Source organism: Canis aureus, chromosome 10 (genome assembly GCF_053574225.1).
Source record: "Canis aureus isolate CA01 chromosome 10, VMU_Caureus_v.1.0, whole genome shotgun sequence".
NCBI classification, from domain to species: Eukaryota; Metazoa; Chordata; class Mammalia; order Carnivora; family Canidae; genus Canis; species Canis aureus.
Genome location: NC_135620.1, coordinates 64,676,685 through 64,690,434, shown reverse-complemented (window position 1 = coordinate 64,690,434; position 13,750 = coordinate 64,676,685). Strand labels below are relative to the sequence as shown.

The 13,750-nt window shown below is 51.7% G+C and overlaps 1 pseudogene; it reads right to left on the bottom strand.

The window, feature by feature from the left end:
• Positions 1-11,482: 11,482 nt before the first annotated feature.
• Positions 11,483-12,431, bottom strand: LOC144321782 (large ribosomal subunit protein uL6 pseudogene; annotated as a pseudogene).
• Positions 12,432-13,750: the final 1,319 nt, after the last annotated feature.

The following is a 13,750-nucleotide window of genomic DNA, read 5'->3' as shown; positions in this document are numbered from 1 at the left end:
AAGGAGGGGGGAGCACATGTGTCCTGGTGGCCTCTGGAGGGACAGAGGAGCCAAGGAGGGCAGGGTGACTCCATCCCTGCCTAAGTGGGGAGGAAGGGAGGAGGAGGAGGAGAGTGAGTGGCTCTCTAGGTCAGGGGAGGGAAGGTGGCATCCTCCCTGACGATGCTCTCCCCCTCCCTCCCCTCATCACCGGGACTTTGCCAGAGCCAGTGGGGCTCCAGACCCCCAGGGGTGCAGGCCTGCAGGTGGATTCCAGGCTCGGGGCTGGTCCTGTGGGCTGAGAGAGGGTGCTCCTCCCAGGACATAGGAGCAGCCGGTCTGGGAGCACGGACCCTGAGGTACCGCAGGGTGGCCAGGGGAAGTAGCCCTATGTGTGGGTGTGTGTTTGCACGTGTGTGTGCAAGTGTATGTGTGTGTATGAACTAGAAGAGTCCCGTCACTAGAGCACTGTCCCGTGGCACTCATTTCTTCTTTTGTTAAAAATGTTTTCTTTTTTTTCTTTATTTTTTAAAGATCTTATCTATTTATTCATGAGAGACACAGAAAGAGAGAGAGGGGGGCAGAGACACAGGCAGAGGGAGAGGCAGGCCCCAGGCAGGGAGCCCAACAGGGGACTCGATCCTAGGTCTCCAGGATCAGGCCCTGGACCCAAGGCAGGCTGAGCCACCCGGGGATCCCCCTTTTATTTAAATTCAGTTAATTAACATATAATATATTATTGGTTTCAGGGGCACCTGGGTGGCTCAGCGGTTGAGCGTCTGCCTTGGGCTTGGGTTGTGATCCTGGAGTCCCAGGATCGAGTCCCCTATTGGGCTTCCCACTGGGAGCCTGCTTCTCCCTCTGCCTATGTCTCTGCCTCTCTCTGTGTCTCTCATGAATAAATAAGTGAAATTTTTTAAAAAAGGAACTATTATTGGTTTCAGAGGTAGAGGTCAGTGATTCATCTGTCTTATGTAACACCCAGTGCCCCTTACATGACACTGGCGCTCATTTCTGCAGTGGGTCCTGGCTCCCCAAGGGTGACATTGAAGGGACAGCAGTCCCGCATCCTGAGGAACAGCCTGGGGATGAGTATCAGCAGCGGCAATCAGAGGACACCACACCTCAACTTACGCTGAGAACTTCGAGGCAGTGCTGGGATCCAGAGAGGGGGAGCAGTGGGAGATGGTGGTGACTGGGGTGGCACAGAGGCCACCGTCAGCAGCCAGCCTTCCCCCGCCGCCAACGAGACAGATGCAGGCACAGGTGGTGGCTTTGCTCCCCGCAAGTGGCAGCAACAACACCCCAGGACTGACTGTCTCTGAGGTCAAAACCCACCCCTCTGGGCTTTCTGGGTTTACCAGAGTCGGGGCAAGTACACAAGAGGAAAAAGGCTTCTTTGTAAACAGTCTTGGGATCATTCCATTTGAACTTTAAAAGAAATCTGACCTTATTGGGAATTCCAGCTGTCTAAGTGGTACATATAAAGTTACCTAGTTTGTCTTGGTTATTTTTCACACTGGAATTCGATTCTTTCCCTGATTACATCAGTAATACATAGTGATCTTTATTTTTTTATTTATTATTGTATTTTTTAAAGATTTTATTTATTTATTCATGAGAGACAGAGAGAGAGGCAGAGACACAGGCAGAGGGAGAAGCAGGCTCCCTGCAAGGAACCTGATGTGGGACTCGATCCCAGGACTCCAGGATCACGCCCTGGACCGAAGGCAGCGCCAAACCACTGAGCCACCCAGGGATCCCCCATAGTGATTATTTTTTAAGATTTATTTATTTATTTATGACAGGCAGAGAGAGAGAGAGAGAGAGAAAGGCAGAGACAGAAGCAGGCTCCATGCTGGGAGCCCGACGCGGGACTGGATCCCGGGACTTCAGGATCACGCCCTGGGCCAAAGGCAGGCGCTAAACCACTGAGCCACCCAGGGATCCCCCCCCAATGGTGATTTTTAATAATGAGAACTACAGTTGACCCTTGAACAACGCGGGTTTGAACCGCACAGGTCCACTGACACGTGGGGTTTTGGGATAAATACAATATAGTACTGTGAGTGCGTTTTCTCTTCCTTGTGAGTTTCTTAATGAGATTTTCCTCCCTCTAGCTTACTTTATTGTAATAATACAGTATATAAGACATATAATACACAAAACATGTGTTAATCAACTGTTTATATTACCGGTAAGGCTTCTGGTCAATACTAGGCTCTTAGTAGTTAGTTTTGGGGGAATCCAAAATCCTTTTTTTTTCCCCCATGGGAGTTATTTATTTATTTTTATTGGTGTTCAATTTGCCAACATACAGAATAACACCCAGTGCTCATCCCATCAAGTGCCCCCCTCAGTGCCCGTCACCCATTCACTCCCACCCCCTGCCCACCTCCCCTTCCACCACCCCTTGTTCCTTTCCTAGAGTTAGGAGTCTCTCATGTTCTGTCTCCCTTTCTGATATTTCCCACTCATTTTTTCTCCTTTCCCCCTTATTCCCTGTCACTATTTTTTATATTCCCCGAATGAATGAGACCATATAATGTTTGTTCTTCTCCGATGGAGTCCAAAATCCTACGTGGATTTTGACTGTGCGGGGCTTGGTGCCTCTAACCCCTGTGTTGTTCAAAGGTCAGCTGCATTCATATAAACATCTGAACAGAAAGTGTCACCTAAAACGGTAGCGCCTAAGCTAATTTTTGCGCCTTTATGCATGCGCACTTTTTTGCGCCTCTTTATGCGTTTATGGACACGCACATATGCACACCCTCCTAAGTGGGAAGGCATTATTAAGTTTCGACATCACCTACCCCTTCCCCTCCCATGCCCCCACCCCACCCGCAGCCCGCGGGCAGGCCTTGCTCACAGTCTGGTGGGCGTCCTTCCTTTTCTCTGGACCCGGACCCGCACAAGCCTGTCCTCTGTTGTGTGTAGGTGGCTGCTGTTGGTCTATGTTTTATCAAACGAGGTCCCCTGTTTGCTGGCATCTGGCTTTTCTCTGTCAGCAGCACACCTGGAAAACCCTCCGAGGTCACTGCATATTCTGCGGCCCTCACAGGAGGGTGAAACTTCTCCTCCACCCACGTTTCCCAAGGAGTCTGATCCCTGCAGGTGCAGATGTGATGGGAGTCCCCTGGGAAGGCACTGAGGCGCGGGGGGACACGAGACCCTACTTGCCTCGGTAACTGCTAAGCATAAACTAGGAAGGCGAGGGGAAGCAAGCCTCTTAAATAATGATGATGGGGATGCTCGGCTGCTGCCGGCGATGACTGACATTTGCGTGTATTGGTTTTGACTTTCTTGCAGACTTTTTTTTTTTTCTAAGCTTACCTTTTCAATAAATAATGCCTTGCCATGGTTCAAACTCCCCAAACTTATAACAGTTACACAGGGAAAAGATTCCTTCCCACTCCCGTCAACCAGCCACCCAGCTCCCCATCCCATAGATGTACCACTCGTGGGTAATTTCTTTCTTCCTTTTTTTTTTTAAAGATTTAATTTTTATTTATTCATGAGAGACAGAGAAAGAAGAGAGACAGAGACACAGGCAGAGGGAGAAGCAGGCTCCCTGCGGGGGTGCCTGATGAGGGACTCGATCCCGGGATCATGCCCTAAGCTGAAGCAGCTGCTCAACCCCTGAGCCACCCAGGCATCCCTAGGGGGTACTTCCTAAATTATAAATGATTTGATTTTCTTTATTCCATTTACTCATCCTACTAGAGGAAAGTAGGTAGTAGAACAGTTATCACTCTGCCACGAACGAGGAATCTGAGACTCCAAGCTTCAGACACTAAGCCCAGCGTGGATGGGGGCCCCCAGTCTCAGACCCCTGGCCCACTCGGCCGGGTTTCCTACTCACTGAAGGGGCTCACCGGGTGGCTCGATGAAAGGAAGCCAATCATAAATCCTTGTCTAGAGTGACTGCTCTCTCTCTCCCACTGATTTATCACTTTAGCAAGCCTGGATTTTTCTCCCCAGAGGCTTTTTATTTTTATTTTTTTTTTCCTACCGCACAGCAGGCTGCTTCCCTGAGCAGTGGGATGTGACCTAAGCCCAGGACTGTCCCACCTACGTTCTCGCAGCATCTGGAGCTTCTAGAGAAAGCTGGTGCTTGTGCAGCTGGGCCCCTCGCGCCTTGTCTCTATCTGCCTGGTGTCTGCCCTGAGGGCCTCAGGACAGAGGCCGTCTGTTCCTGCGTCTGTTTTGCTGTCTCTGCCAAGCAGCCTTTCCCAATAGCCCTTGATAATCCCCGGATCCTCAGTTGAGAAAGATCACCTGGGCTTTCCTGGGCTCCATCCACTTGATCCTCGCAACAAGCTTATGAGACAGACATGAGGAATCTGAGGCCTGGAGAGACCAAGAGACCCACCCAGGACTCCACAGCATGCAGGTGGCCCCACCAGGACTGACCCCAGAGTTTGCTCAGGCCCGTTCTCGTGCTGGGTCGACTGAGCCAGGCCACCTGCATGGACTGCCCGTGCCCTTTGCTTCTGCCTCGGGTGCTATACAGAGGTTAAGGTCGTGGGTTTGGGGATTAGCAGAGGGCTGGCTTTGACCCTTGCCAGCTCTATAATTCAGGACATGTTCCCAATTTCTTTAAACTTTAGCCAGCCTGGAAGTGGAGGCAACAAGATTCATCTCCTAAGATCCCGGAGAGAACATGAGACCGTGTACGTAGCCTACTCGTTGCAGGGCGTAGTTGGATGTGAGCAGTGGAGGTTTTCTATGATGATTTTAAAAACTGACTCATTAGCTCCAGTTCTCCTCCCTTGTGCTCGGCGGACAGAGGCCTGGACCCCACCAATCGTTGAGCACAGGGCAGTGTTTTGCCCAGAATGGTTGACTTTTGGGGGCTCAAAGAGGGACATGTTGAACAAACAAAGGAGAGGCTGCCAAGGGCAGCGAGTGTGGGGGTGCTGGCATTTTCTCACAATTATGGCTCTTGCCATGTGCTTGGACCTCACAGGTGGCTGGAGGGGGGTGCGGAGAGGGAGAGGCTTGGAGAAGTAAAGAGGAACCAGGTCCATACCACGGGGCACACATGGAGAATAAAACTAGCTCCTGGCCCAGCAGGTCCATGTTGGGGATCAAACCAGACCTCTACGTCTAAGACTATTTTAGGCAAGATGGAAAAGAACTAGAACTTGCTGGGTGCCTCCAGCCACCCCACAGCTGATTGGCAGCAAGAACAGACTTCTTGTTGGAAGAACTCATGTTTCTCTCCCCAGTTGCAAGGTTTCCTAATGGATCCCTCTGATTCCCCTAGATTTACTAGTCTACCCTTCCCCCATGCTAGGATAATTCCAGATAAAGAAGATCCATTACAAATTCGAAAGTAGGAACACTTAAGAACATTGAGTTGTAAAATCAGAAAGGTTTGCGTTTTTGAGGTGAAAGGTCACACTGAAACAACCAAAAACAAGGAAAACAAACAAAAAGCTGCCTTCGGCTTCATGTGTCTGCAACACAGCAACACAAATGCTTAAGTTTCTTCCTCAAGCCACAGGAGGGAAATTCTCTAACGTTTATACACAACAAAAGGTGACACTTAGGGGCACCTGGGTGGCTCTTGGTGGTTAAACTTCTGCACTGGGCTCAGGTCATGACCCCAGGGTGCTGGGATCAAGTCCCGCATTGGGCTCCCCGCAGGGAGGCTGCTTCTCCCTCTACCTGTGTCTCTGCCTCCCTCTTTGTGTGTCTCATGAATAAATAAGTGAAATCTTTTTTTTTTTAAAGGTGATACTTTAAAAATGACAACACAGTGCCCATCATTTCTCATCTCACGTATAGACCACATCGCCAGCACTTGCTTTGCTTAATGTGCCACGTTCATTAGGTTATTCTCATGCAGGTCAAAATGTTCCTAAGCATAACCTAGTTTCCCCCAGGCCTTGCCGACCTGCGGGGCATCTTGGGGTTATCCTGAATGCTAATAACTCAGTTTCTTCGGTCTGTGCCTATGACAGAATAATGGTCCGGCCACAAAGGGCCACGTCCTAAACCCCAGAACCCGTGACTATGTCAGGTTACATGGCAGATGGGAATTAAGGTTGAAGATGGAATTGAGACTGCTGATCGGCTGCCCTGAACATAAGGGGGCAATCCAGGTAGGCCCGACGTGATCACCAGGGTCTTGCTAGGAGGGAGACAGGAGTGTGTTGAAGCTGAATGACACACGACAATGGAATCAGAAGCCTGAATAACGTGGCCACAAGCCAAGGGATGTGGGTGGCTTCTAGAAGATGGGAAAAAGCAAGGAAAAACAGATTCTCCTCTGTGCTCTCTAGAAAGGAACCCAGCCCTGCTGACACCTTGATCTTGGCCCCATGAGACCCTCTGACCTCCAGATCTGTAGGACAACATATCTGAGTTATTTCAAGCTGTTCATTTTTTGGTGATTTGTTGCCACAGAAATGGGGAACTGAGATAATGCCCCTCCTTGCTGATGGAGGAGCCGAGCCCTTTCCACCCACTGGTGAGTCTCATGCTTATTCTGGACGGACGTCCCTGGGCTGACTCATGGAACTCACAAACACGTCTTCGGCATTCTTCCATTCCAGCTCCTGCAGTGATGTGCGATGCCCACGTTGCCTTTGGCCATGCTTTGTCCCTGTGGCAGGGGTCCCCTGGGAGCCCCCAGGACCACCCCCAGCGGATCATCACCTGCTGGGGGTCCCAAAGTGGCATTGTCCCTGCTGTCGTCCCTGCAAACCCCACCCTGCTCTACGAAGGCACTAAAAGATTGCTTCTCCCACTTCATGCTTTGCTTAGGCATCTGGTCCCAAGGGGACTGCTGCTTGGGCGCCCGTACAACACAGGCACCCTGTGTCCCATCTCCTCCAGGGGAAAGAGTGGGATCTGTCCCGTCCCTTCTCTCCCCGAGGCCCCTGCTGTGACCTGCCCGCTCCTTCAGCCACACAGCGTCATGGACGTGACCTCCCTTCCCCGCCACGTCAGTTCTCAGCAGACGTGCCAGATGCATTTTCCTCCCTGCTAGGCCACAGGGGTGCCCTTTCACGGCCATAGAAGAGCTTTAGAGTTTTACTTGCCCCACGCTGCTCCCTAACCCATGTTTGTAGAATCCTGGTTTCCTCCACACTGAACTCAGCCGACCGTGGGGGTTTTAAGACCTTGGCCGGCCAGTAGGGAAGAGCCACTGTAATGCTTCACTCTGTCTGGAGAGGCAGGGATCCCATCGCCCCACTTCCCATCTGCAGCTGGGCTCGCTGAGCAGTGAGGCGTCAGCACCTTGTTCCCATGCGCCCTCTAAGGCTTTTATTTGCCAAGTAGCATTTTTAGAAGTGAGGCTGTGGCAGGAAATAAATGCCATTCCCTGCCCGACTCCCCACTCCTCACCCCATTACACCACTCCCCCCTAAGCTCCCCTGCGAAACTGTTCAACACCCACCCCCATGCCCCTCAGGAGGGGTTGGGGGTGACCCAGGCCCCATCCCAGTCCCAGGTGGCTGCTGTGGCTGCTAGAGCAATCCTGGGTGCAGGGGGAGGAGGCGGAGGGGTCCCCTGCAAGCTGGGCCCGCCATTCAGACCCCCGACTCTGCAGCTGAGTCTCTTGCAGAGCTCATTTGCATAATTTGGTTCAATATTTACTGAGCCAACCTCATTTTCTGGGCCGTCTCCACGGCCGACAGCTGGGAAGGCTGCAATTACGGCATTACTGGCGCGCAGGGAAGCCGCGGCGAGTGCACACTGAGAGGCGGCTTCCAAGCACACGCAGCCCTGGGGGGCCCACCACAGTCTCCCCCATGCCCGCAGCTGGAAGTCTGCCGGGGCCCAGCTGCCAGCCAGGCTGCACCCCGACGCAGCTGACAACAGCAGCAAGGGCAGCGGTAACAGTAATCCTCATAGGCGGCTGCAGCTGGGTGCAAGGGTGCGGCCCGGGTGGGGTATCTCAGTCATCTTCAGGGCCCGGGGAGGAGAGTCAGTAAGGCCTGTTGCAGGGACGCCCAAAGGAGACTCTGATGGGCCAGAAAGAGCCTCCGCTTCAGGCCCAGCTGGATTCAGCGTGTGAGTGACGCCCCATCAAGACTCCTTTTTCTTCTGTGCTGGAGCCCTGCGCCGGGAGCTGCGGGCCAGCCGCCGAGCAGCAAGCACAGTCTGGGGCGTCTGCCACAGGCCTGGGGTCTCCGGGTTGGGCAGGCCGGGAAAGTGGCTTCTCCAGGGCCCCCCCTCCGGGAGCAGGGAAGGTGGGCGAGGACCCGAGGGCGGACAGGCACACGCCAGTCCCCATAGTCACTGACTGCCACCGGAATGCAGGGGCATTTAGAGCAGGGCCCGTTGTGGTCACTCCCCGGCACTAGGTTTGGGAGGGGAGGTTTTCAAATAAATAGGCTGATTCCTGCTTCTTGAGGAATGAAACATATTTGAGGCTTAGTTTAGACAGCCATTAAATGTGGATAAAAATAGCTATCCCAGGGGCGCCTGGGTGGCTCAGTCATTAAGCCTGCGACTCTTGATTTCAGCGCAGGTCATGGTCTCAGGGCCATGGGATCGAGCCCCACTGGGCGTGGAGCCTGCTTACGATTCTCTCTCCCTCTGCCCCTTCCCCCACCGCCCCCTATTAAAAAAAAAAAAAAAAAAAGAAAATAGCCATCCCAGTGTGGTGATGATTAAATGAGAAAATAGAAGTACACATGCCTAAAATTCCAGGTAACACCTAATAGGAGCTCCGTAAAAGACTGCAGACTCCGTGAACTCATCCTTTTTCTAGCTGTACTTGACCTTGGTAGTCGACCCAGACAGACAGTAGTTTCCTGTGGATTACTTGTGTCCCCTGATAAAGTGGTTTTTAAAAAATAATCGCAGTAACCACGTCTTTGCATGCTTGGCCATTTACATGCATCTCATTTGATCATTACAATAATGATCTCATTTGATTCTAAACATCCATATAAATTACACGATAATTAATGTTAGTTGAGGGCTTGTCCATGCCAGGCACGGCTCTAGATGCTTTGTCTTTACTGATTCCCTTCATCTTCACAAGAGCCCTAAAAAGTAGGTGTCAGTCTCCCCATGTTCCTGAAGCCCTGGGTACTGGGTGGTTAAGTCACACGACGGTGTTACTACTACTTACAGCCGATGAACAGCAGAGACTCAGCTCACCGGGCTTCGGTGCGCCCTCTTTAACCACTAAATGAGCTGCTGTTCTGGTTGGTTCCATGAGAAAGCTGGACAAGCATGGAATAATGCAGAAGTCTCACAAGTAAGTGCTAAGTGGCAGAGGTGGGACTGGAGGGCAACAGTCCGGATCTTTGTGGATTCCTTTCATTCCACAGTGGGAAGGTCATGTGCTCGGAGCACCGCAGACTTCAGTGGGCAGCTGCCCCGTGGGGCTCAGGACCCAGAGCAGACACCCGGCGGGGAGCTAGGCGCTCTGTGAGTTGGCCGAGTGGTGTGGGAGCAAGAGCAGGGGTCCCCCACTTAACTCTTGTCTTCACACCAACCCCGCAGGGCGTGAGCCTGGGTGGCAGGCACGTGAGACAGAAGGAGTGAGCGAGCTGGAGGCTGCTGGAGAGCAGAACCGCGGCCTGCAGAAGCTCGGGGTGCCCGCGACAGGCACCTGCCCCTAGGCACGGGGAGCGCACCAGGAAACGTCTGATGGCTCAAAGCAAGACAAGGACGTAACTGAGCTGGGCCCGGTGGGAGTTTCCTCCACACGCCAGCAGACAGGAGACCCAGAGAAAACAGAGCCGGGTCGCGGGCCGCAGTCTGGGGCTGCCCACACACACCTGGGGCGGTGAGCGGCACCTGCAGGCCCTACAGCCGCGGAGCCCGCGTGGGAACGGCAGGCAGTGGGGCGGGCAGGTCAAAAGTTTACACGGAAGCGTGCAAGCCTGTGGGACGCTGAATGCAAGGTGCTATCTTGGTTTGATCTCAGAACAGTAAAAGGATATCGCTGGAAAGCCACATAAAGTCTGTGGTTTAGTGAATGGCAAGATGTATACCAGTTAATTTCTCAGTTGTGACAAACGTCGTGTGAGATGTTAACATCGGGGGACACGGGGCGAAGGGTACGCAGGAGGTCTCTGCATTACCTAGTCCTGCAATTTTTAAATTCCAAAAGAATTTTATTAAACTTTTTTTTTTTTACATCTCCAGAAGGAATCTCAATGCTGTTGCATGCTATGCCACCTTGACCGAGTCATTTACACACTCCGTGCCTCAGTTTCTTCATCTGTGCTCACAAGCATGGGGGTGATAACGGCCCCAGCCTGTGACCCTGAGCCTCATCCGGCACCGTAAGTACTCCATGGATGTTTTCTGTTATTATTATCAGTACGGTCTGCTCTCAAGTGTAAACTGCATTCCCGGGTTGGGGTAGATGGGGGGACGGCTCCCAGCACCCCCTTCCTAGAAGGAAGGTCATGTCCCTTGCTGATGCATGGGTCCCTTGCTGAGGTCATGTCCTCCCCGGGGAAGAGGGAGGCGGGGGGTGGTGGGGTGTAAAGATTCAGCTGCTCCAGCCAGATGGGGCACAGCTCTGCCGGGCGAGGCTGGCTCCCTGGGAAGGCCGGAGCTTTGTCAGGCCCAGGTGACTTCCCTTGCCCGGTTCCTCACAGGCATGGATCCCCATCCACGTCTTGCCCCCACCCCTCGTCCAAACCCCGTTTCATTGTTTCCTTGCCGAGAACCTAACCTGTAGCACCTGGTGCTGGGAGGGATCCGAGAAAGCAGGGGTGAGATGGGGGCTTGGGAGCTGTGCTAGCCCCTCTCAGCTGGCACGGAGGACCCCATCACTGGTGGGGTGGGGAGCACAGGCAGGCCCTAGCCCAAGGTGGCTCCCAAATGTTAAAACTTGTAGCAGTGTTGGGGTGCCTGGGCGGTGCAGTCAGTTAAAGGTCCGACTTGGTTTCAGCTCAGGTCATGATCTCAGAGTTGGCTCTGTGCTCAGTGAGGAACCTGCTCAAGGCTCTCTCCCGCTCCCTCTGCCCCTCCCCACTGCACCCTGCCCCTCTTTCTCTCTCGAATAAATAACTATATCTTAAAAAACAAAAAAACTATAGCAGTGCGGGTGGAGTGCGCTAGCAGGCAGTGAATGCATCGGGCATTTGAGGCTTGGGGGTCGGGTAGGGGGTAATAATTCTTGCATGGTTAGCACTGTGGATGCCCCCCCAGAAAGACAACGAACAGCGGAGGCCTAGAAGCGGACAGTGGAAAGCCAGGAATGGGAGCCGCGGGGCCTCGTTAATTGTATCCAAGGAAACTTTCATCTTTCAAACAGGGAAGGGGGAATGAATTCAGGACAAGCCTGAAATAGTACAAGTGGCTAAACTTCAAGGACAGTTGATGTCCCAACCAGGCCAAGTCTGTTAGGCCAAGGTAAAGGCCTGGGATCCTGGCTAATAGGATCGGGCCATCTCGGGCGATGCCTCTGAACGCTTCAATTCCCCAGACTCCTCTGAACCTTCTTTTTTTTCCTCTGAACCTTCTGAACCAGGAGCATGGTCGGTCCAGCCTTCCCCTCCCCTTGAGACGATACCGAGGCCTCCACCTGCAAGGCAACACGTGCCCTCCCCACCTCTCAGGGCCCACCTCAATCTCCTTTTCCCCATTTGGTATCTCCTTTAAGAAATCCTTACCTTCCCTGAGATTAAAAGAATGTTCACGTTCCTTCCCCTCCCCTCCAGTCAATACAGCTTTTATTGCATCTTCAAGATACCACAAATGAGTCTGGAAAATCATCCGGCTGTTTCTGTAGCTAGATGACTTAGATCTTATTCATCAGTCTGCGGAACTATTCCTTCTTCGGAAACACAGATAACATCCAAAACTTTCCCGACATCCTTGTCTTTAACTGTTGTGGCTTGCTGAATCGAAGCAGCTGGGTTTGATACAAGTTCAGTGTCATTTCCTTCAAGAATTAATTCATCTTTCTGGGCTTGAGATACCGAACAAGGAATGCCTGATCTCACCTGAGCCCTGTGGATGTATTTTTCACTCAAGGAGTTTTGGATTTCAACAGGAGAGCCACTTTCCAGAATAACAGCGTTGATGGGGAAGTGAGTATACACAGGCCTCATCTTGTAATGGAAGCCCAGTGTAACCCCCCTGATCGTGTTCTGCACACAACTACTGGTAGTGCCAACGGTAGCCAGTTCTTTTCTTTTTCCCACCATTTGTCAGCTCAGAGCCTCTTCTTTTTCTTTCCAAGGAGACTGAGTTCTACATTGATGTGACTGAAGCCCCTGTGCAGGGTTCCTCTGGGGCCCTTCCCAATAACAGTGCATCCCTTCAGAATGATGTTGACATTTTCTGGAATGTCGACAGTCTGATTGCTGAGACTGGTCTTCATTCTTGCAGTAGATTTGGCAAGGCGAGCTGTTTATATTCCTTTTATTAGTTTATTTTTTTCCAGCATCCCAAATCTTTTTAATAACAAGACAGGATCTGAGGTTAGTTTTTGTAGCCACGGTGGGCCAATTGGCCTCTGGTGCACTCGGACTTCTGGCCCTTGGAGCATTCACAGGGATTGGTAGGGCTGTGTGGGGTTCACAGGGCCTGTTGAAATGCCTATACACCTCGGGGCCCTTTCAAGGATCAGAGAACAGGATGGTGCCACAGCCCTTGCAGGAGTCCAGAGCCAACTGGTTGAAGGCAAAAATCTTGCTCCTGGTCTTAGGGATGTGGCTCATGTGTAGTGCGGACACCTTTAGTTTGGGGACCTCTTGGACACACACATCATCCATTACAGTTCCTACAAGCATAGTTGTTTTATTTTCCTGGTAACAAAGCTCTATCTTCCCAATCATCTAGGAAAGGAACAGAGGCCACCAGGTAGTGCGACTCATGTACAATCCCGTCAGTACAACTCGGTTGAAGGTGGAGCTGGTTTGTCCAGCCAGAAGTCTGTACAGATTTACCAACAGCATCAGAAAGGGAGACAGAACATGAGAGACTCCTAACTCTGGGGAACGAACTAGGGGTGGTGGAAGGGGAGGAGGGCGGGGGTGGGGGTGACTGAGTGACGGGCACTGAGGGGGGCACTTGACGGGATGAGCACTGGGTGTTATTCTGTATGTTGGCAAATTGAACACCAATAAAAACTAAATTTATTATTTAAAAAAAAAAAAGATTTACCAACAGCCTTAGGTAGATGTCCAGGCTCCTAAGCTTACGCCAAATCTTTCAGTCCTTGTGGGTGGTGGGTGTCCCCTCCCAAGATGGTGCCTCCTGCTCAACCAGGTCCATAAAGCCCTTTTATTAGTTTCTATAGTTTTACATTTCACATTTAGGTCTTTAGTCAACCAAAGATAACTGAGGACACACATAATAAGGTGCCTATATTTTTGTCTGGATAGAAGCCAGTTTCCCCAACATCATTTATTAAAGATTCCACCTTTGTCCATTTGTTTTTTTTTTTTAAGGATTTTATTTATTTATTCATGAGAGACACAGAGAGAGAGGCAGAGACACAGGCAGAGGGAGAAGCAGGCTCCACGCAGGAAGCCTGATGTGGGACTTGATCCCAGGATTCCGGGATCACTGTCTATGTGTTCTTTTTTTTTTTTTTTAAAGATTTTATTTATTTATTCATGAGAGACACAGAGAGAGAGGCTGAGACACAGGCAGAAGGAGAAGCAGGCCCCATGCAAGGAGCCCGATGTGGGACCCGATCCTGGGTCCCCAGGATCACACCCTGGGCTGTAGGCGGTGCTAAACCGCTGCGCCACCGGGGCTGCCCTGTCTATCTGTTCTTGATGTCACTTCTTTCGTACATCAAGCTCTCATGTGTTGTTAGAGCTGTTGC